Source organism: Somniosus microcephalus, chromosome 2 (assembly GCF_052327205.1).
Source record: "Somniosus microcephalus isolate GS21.2 chromosome 2, FLI_Smic_1.0, whole genome shotgun sequence".
Taxonomy (NCBI): domain Eukaryota; kingdom Metazoa; phylum Chordata; class Chondrichthyes; order Squaliformes; family Somniosidae; genus Somniosus; species Somniosus microcephalus.
The window spans coordinates 152,101,295-152,113,854 of NC_140988.1; the positions used below are offsets into that span (position 1 = coordinate 152,101,295).

General features: G+C 44.4%; 1 protein-coding gene and 1 long non-coding RNA gene across 2 annotated transcripts in view; one reads left to right on the forward strand and one right to left on the reverse strand.

Moving 5' to 3' along the window:
• Window positions 1-1,759: 1,759 nt before the first annotated feature.
• LOC147123025 (uncharacterized) lies at window positions 1,760-7,091 on the reverse strand. Its single transcript, XR_015073129.1, has 3 exons — window positions 7,003-7,091; window positions 3,954-4,029; window positions 1,760-2,057 (listed from the first exon to the last, which is right to left on the reverse strand). It is a non-coding gene; the product is annotated as an uncharacterized LOC147123025 (long non-coding RNA).
• A 161-nt stretch (window positions 7,092-7,252) lies between these two features.
• arhgap24 (Rho GTPase activating protein 24) overlaps window positions 7,253-12,560 on the forward strand; it is a 730,398-nt gene continuing 725,090 nt past the window's right edge. Inside the window, exon 1 of the mRNA XM_085963615.1 lies at window positions 7,253-7,343. The gene's annotated coding sequence lies outside the window, so the exon portion shown is untranslated. The remainder of the gene's footprint in view (window positions 7,344-12,560) is intronic.

Below are 12,560 nucleotides of genomic sequence, written 5' to 3' on the forward strand. Positions count from 1 at the left end.
TCTGCATTTTCCCATACACCCATCTCAGGTCTCACTCTGTCCGCTTCCACCCCCTCCTGGCCTGAGCACCTTATCCCTACTTTCTTTCTTACCCATAACTATTCAAGCAGCTTAAAGATAGCTTTTCCCTGGCTGATCCCAACGCCCACCTCCAGCCTGGTAGATGATGATTCACATCCTGAGCTTTAAAAAAGGTGATTGGTCAGATTTGAGTATCTCTGTAAAGAAATGTGTGAGAACCACACAGAGAGATTGGGAGATATACAAAGGAGAAAGGACATGGGGGCAAGATGAGGCTTACCATAGGAGTGGGGAATAGAGAGGTGCAGACACCACAATGAAAAAAGTATGTTACAGTCATACCGAGAGAAAGAGGCAAAGAGAAAAAAAGAACAAAATAAAAATAGGAAAACACTCAGCAGTTCGGGCAACATCTGTGGAGAGAGAAAGTGTTAACGTTCCAAGTCGATGGCCTTTCATCAGAATGCTAACTCTGTTTCTCTCTCCGCAGATGTTGCCCGACCTCCTGAGTGTTTTCCAGCATGTTCTGGTTTTGTTTCTGATTTCCAACATCTGCAGTATTTTGGTTTTGAGAAAAAAAGACAGATCGAAAATGAAATATAAGTTGGAGAGGATAAATTAGAGAATAGAAAAACCAGAGAGACAGTTACAAGAGAGAGTTTTTTTTTGTCTGTGAGCAGTACCATGGGAGATCAAATAGTTTATGTTATAATTCTTTTGATTTGATTGTGGAGAAGTGGCCGTTATATGTCTGCAGGATGATTAAAGGTTGCAGCGATGATGAAATAATCTGTGCAACATGAGCTGCTAACACTGAAAAAGTCACGCAGTGGAAAACAAATGTTCAAAGATGAATAATGTAGGTTCTAAGTTTAAGGGGACGTTCTGGAGGTTTGTTTAATTGAATTTGGGAAACAGAGAGAAACTTTGCAGTTCCTGCCCTCAGGAGATGAAATAAGTTGGTCAAATTCATGCTAGGGATAAATTACAGCTTTATTTCTGGCAGTAACGGAATAGATGGAGTCAATTCATTTCATTCTTGTTCATTTATAGTCTGGTAAAAATAATATTTAAAGGACAGAGATGACAAGGTAAGGGGTCTTGTGAGACACTTGACCTAGTTTTGAAATTGTGGTGACAAAATCTTAAACTAAGATAAAAGTTTTTTTTAAATAGAAATTTGAAAAAAAATGTACAAATGCAACAGATAGAACACCTGCTGCAGTGCATCACTGCCATGGCTAACTTGTAAAATGGAGGTATGGTAGAGCAGGCTTATAGCTACCTGCTTCAGTGACTGAGCCAGCCTGAAATTTCCCTATTGTGACGACAGAGGGGGGGTGATTTTCATTTGGGGCACTATGCAGGTAGGTGTTGGGTGAGGCTATACAGTGGCCACCCAGAGAAGTTGGGGGTGGCGGGGGTGAACTCGATCCATTTTATGTTCAGGGCCTTCATTATAATGTGGTCAACAGCCTGTCAGCATGAAACACACTCTCCTGCAGGTAGTTCGCTAATCTGGAGGTGGGAAGTCGGGCGAGGCAGCCGAATGTGAAGGGCCTGCAACAGTGCCTTAAAGGAGAGGGGGTAGAATTGTTCGGAGTGAAAAGAAGCAGCACTTCAGTGCAGGAGTTAGATTTTTTTCAGAACCTACAGCAGTGAGTATATTAACCTCAGGAGCTTTTAAGATTCAAAGCGCACAAGTGATTGCCATAAAAATGAGTCCCAAAACTCCATCCAGCTTTCTCTGACTGCAGCCAAAGATCCCTTTAATTCACACTGACAACACCTGAATCCTGACTTGTATTGTCCATCCCTGTTGGGCTGGTGCAGGAACAGATGGTAACGACGCAGGCAGAAACGAAAATGGTATCGGGGATCCAAATTGTGCCATTTCACCCATCATCTGTTTCTGGCAGGAGCTCAGGCCACTTGGATCGAGGCCTGCCAAAAAATCGGGAAGGTTGTGAACTCGGTGGTAGGTCAGTATTTCCGGTCCGTGCAGTACCTTGGTCCTGCTATCGTCCCCTTTTTCACTGAAAATGTAGGGATACAGAAATTGATCCCTGGGAGTTTTACAGTCAATAAGATACTGTCAATGCTCCATTTTGAAAATTGTACAGTTCAATTAAAGTTTTATTAATGCTTAGCTATATTGCTCTTTCAAATGTTTATTATTTAACAGTGACAGGGCTGTTGACATTGTCGAAGGAACCTGACAGTACAAGGGCATAAAATTGAACAAACAGTTGAAACAGATGATTGAAGGTTCCCCACCTTAAATATTTCTACTAATCATAACAAAACTCCCACGCACCCTCAGACTTCATAATAATATTTTCAAACCAGTTCACTGGCACTTTAGTCACCAATCAGGAGTGTGATGGAATATTCTCCACTTGCCTGGATGAGTGCAGCTGCGACAACACTCAAGAAGCTCGACACCATCCAAGACAAAGCAGCCCGCTTAATTGGCACCCCATCCATCACCTTAAACATCCACTCACTCCATGTCTGGTGCACTGTGGTTGCAGTGTGTTCTACCTACATGACACATTGCAGCAACTCGCCAAGGTTTCTTCGGCACCACCTCCTAAACCTGCGACCTTCACAACCTAGAAAGACTAGGACAGCAGGTACATGGGAACAGCACCACCTCGAAGTTGTCCTCCAAGTCACATAGCATCCCAACTTGGACATATATCGCCATTCCTTCATAGGATTACCATAGGATATACGGCACAGAAATAGGCCATTCGGCCCAACCAGCCAATGCCGGCATTTATGCTTCATACGAGCCTCCTCCCATCTTTCCTCATCTAAATCTATCAGCATAACCCTCTATTCCCTTTTCCCTCATCTGCTTGTCTAGCCTCCCCTTAAATGCATCTATACAATTCGCTTCAACCACTCCCTGTGGTAGCGAGTTCCACATTCTAACCACTCTTTGGGTAAAGAAGTTTCTTCTAAATTCCCTGTTGGATTTCTTGGTGACTATCTTATATTGATGGCCTCTAGTTATGTTCTTCCCCACAAGTGGAAACATTCTCTCTCTATCCACTCTATCATTGTCGCTTGATCAAGGTCCTGGAAGTCCCTAGCTAATACAGGAAACTCTCTTCTAACTGGCAAAATTCAGGAGTAGGTTCAGGTAAGTTTTACTTCATATTAGTGGCAGTTCCTGGATCTGTGGCTGTGTATCTGGGGTTCATGCACTTGTTGCTAAGCAACAGGGACGCTTGGTCTGTGGCCGGAGTTCCTGCACATGTTGCTAAGCAACAGGGAAGCCTGGATTTGTTGCTGTGTACGGAGCTCTCGTACCTTTTAAACTATACCTCTCTGTAATCTGGACTTTTTGATAAGCCGGCACCACGCTGGTCCCGTTGGTGCCGGATAATAAAGAGTTTCTATGGGAGTACCTCCACCACATAGACTGCAGTAGCTCAAGAAGAAGGCTGACCATCACCTTCTTGAGGGCAGCAAGGGATGGGCAATAAATGCTGGCTTTGCTCGCGACACCCATATCCTGAGAATTCATTTAAAAAAATCACTTTAAAGAAGAATATCTAAACAAAATCAGAAGTGAAAGCAAACAGATGTTTCAAATAATTATTATTTTTAACTGTTTGGTATTTAAAAGTGACTTTGATGGTAAGGCTTCTTTACACAAGTTAGAGAGAGTCAGTATAACTACACATATATATTTCGGTTGGCAGAAACAAACTGTTGATCATTTTAAAAAACTTGACTAAATCTTCTCTGCTCCAGTGGAAACAGTTCCAGTATTGCAAGTTTCTCCTCATTACTATAGATTCTCATCACAGGCATCATCCTAGTGAATCTGCACTGTACGCACTCTATGGCTTTGATGTCCTTTCTCTTATAGTGACTTAAAAACTGCATACAATACGCTAAGTTGACCTAACCATTACCTTCTCCAAATATCTCACAGCCTCTGTACTCCACGCCCTCATTCATCAAAACCAATGCACGCCAGTTGATCAGTATCTGAAACACAAAGGTAGGTCAATGTTTTGGTTGTGACTATTTTTCTCTTTCATATACTGAATGACCTGCTGTGTATTTCTAACAATTACTGTTTTACTTCAGATTTCCAGCATTTGTAATTTTTCTTTTTACATTTAATAAAGTTATGAAGGCAATGACATTTTGACATGTGAACTGTCGATCTATTGCCTTTTCACTGTACTACCAGGGAAATAACCACCTTGGCAATACATCCACCCTCCTAAAGAAACAACCAAATTAGGCTACCCAACAATTTTTTTTTAAAGAGCTCTACTTTTTTTTAAATGATCAGATAACAACAGCAACTTGCATTTGTATAGCACCTTTAATGTAGTAAAAAGTCCCACGGTTAGGGTTGCCAACTCTGTGTTGCCAAAGTGTATTCCTAGAGGTTTCATCATGTGATCTCTCACCTCTAACAGCCTTGCATAGCCAAACAGCTTTTTCCCCATCTCCAATATTTCTATCACGAATAAACAAAAGTGTTCAAAGAATATGAAAGAAAATCATTCTTTAAATGCCCCTATGATTTTTATGCCAGGTTGCTGGTGGCAGGATCCAGGAGATTAATCTTCAATTCTTGGAGACCCAGGGGCAATCCTGGAGGGTTGGCAACCCTACCCAAGACGCACATTCCGCCATTACTGCTTAGAAGGCTTATCCCACTCCATTCAACCAGCAGGGATATAGTGCTCTCTACAATTTCCCCTACCCACTCAAAACTAGACTAAACAGAACAAAAATTTTAAAGCTCTGATTTTAACTCTGGTACAAATGAGGTGTGGGGACAGAGCAGTGCGAGCAAGAAGCTCTATGGCCACACCAGGGCCCCTGCCATTTTAACTCCAGGGACTCATTTAAATTTTTCGAATCGGACTCCCACCCAAAGTCGGCAGGAATGATGTGATGGTCGGTGGATGGCAGTGGACCGAGAACCCAAGGAAATGGTCCACAGCAAGGTGAGCAATGGCGGGACATGGGTGAGGGGGCAGGCCAGGGTGTCCAAGCTGATTGCAGTCACGGGATGGGGAAGCCCAGGGCAGAGGAGACCAAAAGTTTCCTTGTGAATCCTGAAGTGGCATTCCTGCTCCTCCTACCCCACAAGGAAACCTTCAAATAATTTCAAACATCACCTACATGGACCTCTCCTGGCCCTGGATCCAATTTGTTGCCTCTTTTGCAGGCGCGGTTGGCACTGTGTGTGACTCACGCAGCTGGCGGTTAAAATCACGGCGAGGTCCGAATTACATCATCAAACCCAGAGCTTTGAATAAGGCCCTTGTCTGCCTGCGGCCTCACACAACTCACAAGGCCAGGGTGTAAAATTCAGGGCTGCCAAGAATGCAGCGTGAACGCACTGCTGCGATTTTAATCCCCTGCCTGCCCTGCTCTCGTTGGGCGTGGCAGGATTAGAATATAGGCTGGACTCTTTTGTTGTGGCTCGAGTACTAACCCTCAGCCACCATGGTGGCGGAAAAGGGAAAGTGGGACATGGATGTACCAAAAGAGATCTTGTCCCTCTGAGCACAGATGCCATATTTCTTTTTTAAAGGATAATTTGATCCAAATCCAAACCATCTCTACCGGGCTAAACGGGAACATTTGAGATCTCAGGGCATTGATTGGCTCTACTATCCAGTTGAGTGTTTCACGGTTATTTGACAAACTGTAAAATGATCTGCACGTTAAGGTTGTAAATTTTTCGTCGCCAATAGGTTGGTGAAAGGGATGTTGTGGGGATGATGTGCACGAAGGCCTGATTGTAGAGTTATACCAATAGGCTGCCCCTGGAGTTAAGTGCCACTCTCTTGTGTGAGCGTCTGAAAACTACAAAGCAACGAAGGTGCTAACTGAAGGATTTCTGACAATTAAAATGTTTGCAAACTTTCTAAATTAGTTTTTACTTGCAAAGTCCTCCCAACCTATTAATTCCAAATGAAGCGATTTAGAAAGCACTTGACATTGAGTTCTGGGGCTCACACAGTGGGTAATATACTGAACAGAAAAGGTATTGCTGCAAATAGCGGGATTTTTTCAGTTCTAGTATTTAAATAAGAATCTGTTAAGCACTCATTCTCTTTAAATTAATTAGAATGTTTTCAATTTAAAAAATGATAGAAAAGAGCAAAATATTGCGGATGCTGGAAATCTGAAACACTGACAGAAAATGCTGGAAATATACAGCCGGCCAATCAGGAGAACAGACAAGTTTATGTTCCAGGGGCAGACCCTTATTCAAAACTGAAAAATAGGAGGCGGACAGGTATTATTAGTAGATGCTTTTGTACTTTCTTTTTCCACGTCAGACACGAGAAACCTGTTGGTAGAAGTGGACGATTTTAAACTTGTCAGCTATTACATAAAATGGAAAGCAGACTCTGCCTCGCCCCCAAAAATTATTTTGCAAAAGTTTTCGTTCCGGTTCCAAAGCTGCAATGCAATAAACGTGTGCTGGATAGCAGCATTTCTGCGGAAGCATTTGGTGTCACCCTTGCACAGGATGACGCCGTGTATCATATTCACCACGGTTGCTATATTCCTCCACAGAACAGCTACAACCCCCTCTGCAGCTGCACTGCAAGGTCCCAACCCGTGGGCTGGTTCATGAGCAAAGTTGACTGCAGCTGACGCCAGCCTCTAGGGCAGTGAAACAGTTAACAGCAGACAAACAAACCTCAAAGTGGTTTAATTGTTCCAGCTGACGGGCCGGCGCGGTGATCTTGAGAATGTTTGAGCAGTGAGCTATTCTAACAGAAGGGGTTGTCTCCCCCGCCCCCCGAAGCACCGGCTGGTAACCTCGATTGGTGCTGCCAGTTGCCTGTGAAACCTGAAACCCAAGGCAGAGGCTGAAGGCTGTCAGTACAGGACTGGCTATTGCAGCCTCGTCTAGTATACACACGCACACAGAGACAAACCATCATCTAGACACACAGACAAACAAACACACTTTACCTGCCTCTCCCCCAGTAAACTCCTGCATCTCACTCTCTGCAAACGCTGGCACTTTTCAAGTGGATGTCACTGCACTCCATAAGATAGCGGGGTAGCAGCTTCCCCCCTTCACCCCCCTGGGAGTTTGTCGATACAGATGGTCTGAACAGTCAAAAGAGAAGAGAGAAGGGAAAAAAACTTTTCACTGAAGTGACAGCTTATTTTAGATCTACTTCCTCTCTGGGCTGGTGGTTCTGCTGCAGGGTTTATGGCAGTGAATTCTTCTGGTGTGTGAGCAGTTCTCTCCACTTGTTTCTCGCTCCCAGTTCTGATCCAGGTCCACTCTCCTCGTCAGTCCCACGGTAGGTGCATTTTACAGTGCTGTTTGTGTGTGGTGGACTGTAAAGGTCGAATTGGCCAGACAAGAGCCTTTGCTGCAGAGCAGGAGGCAGCTGGTGTGTGGCGGCGGTGCTGTGTTGTATCCGATGGCATTGGGCAATGTTGCTGTTACTGTATTTCAATAATTGATTAGGTTAGATTAGTTCAGCAGCTTCTGTCCCGACTGTGCTGTGTACCTAATCCTAACATAAATCATAAAGAACCTTTACACGATGTTATTCTGTGGAACTGCGAAACCTGCAGCTTTCTGTAAATTGTTCTTGATGCGGTATCATTTTATCTGTCTGCCTGCAGTGGGTGTTAGTATCCACTAATCGAGCGTTAATTGTGGTACTAATAGTAGGTGTCCATCTCGTAACCTTTTAGTTGTATTGTAGATGTCACGATGGTGTCCCATGTCATTGGCACCTATGTGTGAAGCATTCTCTGTCATCTCCTTTGTTGCCAGAATAAAATGCTTGAAACTTCAGATTAAGCAAAATCTTGTTAGATCTTGTTAAAACTCTTGATCCAGGGTCAGTGGAACTGCTGGGTGGGTGGGGGGAGGGATATCATTAACAATAATCGCTGGAAGCACACAAGTTGACTATTCCCCTGATAAACATTCAAACAATATTATTCAAAGTCAGTCTAAGCATATTTTGCCCTGAACTGACATGAGTAAGATCACGCTGTCGTCTGGCTCTGGGATGCCTCAGTCACTGTGTTTTTAATTTGTGACTGGGAAATTTGAATGGCCAAGACTGTGCCATAAATAAGCAGAGGTATTGCAATCTGGTTAAAATATTTTACTGTGGTCTCAACTGCTGGCAGATTAATTTATATTTGACATTCACAATATATTGCAAAAGAAACAATTGAAACATTGAGATGCGGTATAAGGAGCTTTATTAAAACAAATCTAATCAGACTTGCATCATATAAGATCTTTCTACCTACAGCTGACATTTTACTGGTTCTGCACACTTGCCTGATGGATATTTTCAGAAAACATAATGAACTGGTTTTAAAATCATGCAATTAGTTTATAGTGATATTCCTTGATGAGGGTTTCACATCACAAAGGACTTTAAAAAAAATTCGTATTTCCATTATACAATAGAAGAAACCTTGCTGACCTATTTGTGGTTGTAAACTGACTGTTTCCACAGTAAAATGAGATAGTTCCATTCCACCCCCTCCCCGCCACCCAAGAATAATAATTTTAGCTGCTGACAGGAGTGTAGATTGAGGCAGGAATTTATGTAACTTCTGCTTTCCACAGTAGTTTTGCTTGCTGCTGTAGTGCCTCACTTGCGTTTCCCTTTGCTGGGTTTGAGTCTCTTATTGCAGCATGCTGCTTTTTATTACAGTGATTGCTCTCTCTGCCACCTTGTCTAATCTGTGGGCCCACTGGCGTGAGTTCACATCTACGCCACCAGTATGTTTGCCAAGCAGAGGTCTGTCACTGTTGGTGGTTGGAGGGAAGGAATGTTCTCTGTCCCCTGAAACTCAGAGTGGAGCTGCATTTTAAATGCCCGACGTGCAGCTGCTGCAATGGGCGGGCTTCTTTAAAAGGAATGCTATTTTTTCTGCTCCCTACAATAATTCTCCCCAAGGGGCATTACCGTTGTGCCAGGTCCTGCCCTCATCTGACATCCGCACTCATGCACTTGCCAGCAAGGGTCATTAAATAGCAATCACAAGCAAAAATTTGGGGTGATTTTTCTTTTCTCAAGCACAGGGATATTGAGGCCAGTTGTAGTGCCACTGCCACAGATGAAGCAGATTGAATCGTAACTTTCAAAAGGGAATTGGAAATATACTTGAAAAGGTAACATTGCAGGGCTATGGGGAAAGAGCGGGGGAGCGGGACTAATTGGATAGCTCTTTCGCAGTCACGATGGGTCGAGTGGCCTCCTTCTGTGCTGTAAGATTCTATGAGATCAGCCAAATCAGGAGCGATCAGAGATCAAATCTGGACGTTTTCTGGTCTTTACGACTCACAGCCACGACATATGCGCCTGGAAATTCTGGTAATTTCAAATCAAATCAAATCAAATCAACTTTTATTGTCATTGTTAGTGCACAAGTGCAGTACAACGAAATGTAGGCTTGCGGCTCCCGAGAGTGTACATTTAGATTAAGACATTTAAACATTCAACATACATTTGGCTTGTAATACATTAACATAAACATAACCATAATAAAGTGCATTGGCAGATGTGCAGGCTTTAGAGTTTATTTGTGGAGTTCAGTAGGATGACAGCCCTGGGAAAGAAGCTGTTCCTAAATCTGGTCGTATGGGTGCAAATGCATCTGTAGCATCTCCCAGATGGCAGGAGGGCGAACAGACTGTGGCTGGGGTGGGTAGGGTCTTTGATGATGGACCGTGACCTCCGTAAACAGCGTTTCTGGTATATGTGCTCTATGGTCGGTAGCCGGGTGCCGGTAATGCGTTGGGCAGTTTTGACTACCCGCTGCAGGGCTTTCCGGTCATAGTAGCTACAACTGCCATACCATACTGTGATACAGTTTGTCAGGATGCTCTCTATTGTGCAGCGGTAAAAGTTAGAGAGGATCAGGGGTGACAGGTTACATCCCTTCAGCCTCCTTAGGAAATATAGGCGCTGCTGGGCCTTCTTCACCAGAGAGGAGGTATTGAGGGACCAGGAGAGGTCTTCCGTGATGTGGACTCCGAGGAACTTAAAGCTGTCCACCCTTTCCACCACAGCCCCATTGATGTGGATGGGAGTGTGACTTCTGCCTTTAGACTTGCTGAAGTCCACAATCATTTCTTTGGTTTTCTTGATGTTAAGGGCCAGGTTGTTATCGGCGCACCACTTCACGAGATGCTGGACCTCCTCCCTGTAGGCTGACTCATCGTTGTTGGTGATCTGGCCTACTACCGTGGTATCATCCGCAAACTTGATGATGGTGTTGGAACCATGAACAGCCACACAGTCGTGGGTTAAGAGGGAGTAGAGGAGGGGGCTCAGCACACATCCTTGTGGGGCCCCCGTGTTCAGGGTCAGGGGGGGGGAGGTGTGGTTACCTAATTTGACAGACTGAGGTCTGTTTGTTAGGAAGTCCAGGGTCCAGTTGCAGAGGGAAGTGTTCAGGCCAAGAGTTTGGAGTTTGGTGGCCAGCTTGTTGGGGACGATAGTGTTGAATGCTGAGCTGTAGTCTATGAACAGCATTCTGATGTAGGTCTCCTTCCCATCTAAGTGATTCAGTGCCGAGTGTAGAAGCAGTTGTGATTGCATCCTCCGTTGATCTGTTTGCACGATAGGCAAACTGGTGACTGGAGGAAACCCCCAAAGAAACGGCGTCAACAGCTAAAAATGGCCGTATATGCCATTTTCCTGGGGATTCCACTGTTACCCCACCAAAATGACTGGGACACACTTTTGGAATTTCAGGGCCATGGTCTGTTTTCCCAATGAACCATCAGGAAAGCCCTAGATATGTCTTAATTGGCAGTAAAATTGCTACAAGTGCACTTGACAATCAACAGATTACCAACTAAAAAATCCCCCTACTTTTTAATTTAATTTGACCAGCAGTCCTGCTACCCTATCAGGACTACCATTTAAAAACAGGGAGCTGCATGAGTCAATCTCTGTGTCCCTGTGGTCCCATTCCCCAGATGCAGCTGCAGTCTGCCACTTAGGGTAATCTGGAGGTAGGCAAGACCAGCTGGGTCTTCCACCCCACCAGCCTCCACATTCAACAGATCATCCACTGCCATTTCTGCCACCTCCAGCATGATGTCACCACCAAACACATCCCTCTCCTTTCAGCATTCTGAAGGGACCGTTCCCTCTGTGACACCCTGGTCCACTCTTCCATCACCCCCCAACACCTCATCCCCCTTCCCCAGCACTTGCCCGTGCAAATGTTTCAGGTTGGTGACCTTTCATCAGAACTGGAAAAAGTGAGAAATGTAACAGGCTTTAAAAGAAATTCTCTACCCCAGAGAGCTGTGGATGCTCATTCATTGAGTATATTCAAGACGGAGATCAATAGATTTTTGGATACTAAGGGAATCAAGAGATATGGGGTAATGCAGGAAGGTGGAGTTGCGGTAGAACATCAGCCAACATAAGGTCAGAAATGGGAATGTTCGCTGATGACTGCACAGTGTTCAGTGCCATGCACAACCCCTCAGATAATGAAGCAGTCCATGCCCGCATGCAACAAGACCTGGATGACGTTCAGGCTTGGGTTGATAAGTGGCAAGTAACATTCGTACCACACAAGTGCCAGGCAATGACTATCTCCAACAAGCGAGAGTCTCAAGAAGAGAAAAAGATTGGTGAAGTCAAGCGTAGGTCCCTTACAGTCAGAATCAGGGGAATTTATAATGGGGAACAAAGAAATGGCAGACCAATTAAATACATATTTTGGTTCTGTCTTCACGAAGGAGGACACAAATAACCTCCCAGATATGTCGGGGAATATAGGGAGTAATGAGAGGGAGGAACTGAAAGAAATCAGTATTTGTAGGGAAATGGTGTTGGGGAAGTTGACGGGACTGAAAGCCGATAAATCCCCAGGGCCTGATAATCTACATCCTAGGGTACTTAAGGAAGTGGCCCTGGAGATAGTAGATGCACTGCTGGTCATCTTCCAGAGCTTGATAGACTCTGGAACAGTACCCATGGATTGGAGGGTAGCTAATGTTACCCCACTATTCAAAAAAGGTGGTAGAGAAAAAGCAGGGAATTATAGACCGGTAAGCCTGACATCGGTAGTGGGGAAAATGCTAGAGTCCATTATGAAAGATGTAATAGCAGAGCACTTGGAGAGCAGTGATGGGATCGGACAAAGTCAACATGGATTTACAAAGGGTAAATCGTGCTTGACTAATCTACTGGAATTTTTTGAGGATGTAACTGGTAAAATAGATAAGGGAGAACCAGTGGATGTGGTGTATTTGAACTTTCAGAAGGCTTTCGATAAGGTCCCGCATAAGAGATTCGCTTGCAAAATTAAGGCACATGGGATTTGGGGCAAGGTATTGACTTGGATAGAGAACTGGTTGGCAGATAGAAAGCAAAGAGTTGGAATAAACGGGTCGTTTTCCGAGTGGCAGGCAGTGACTAGTGGGGTACCGCAAGGATCGGTCCTAGGACCCCAGCTGTTCACAATATATATTAATGACCTGGACGAGGGAATTGGATGTAGTATCTCCAAAT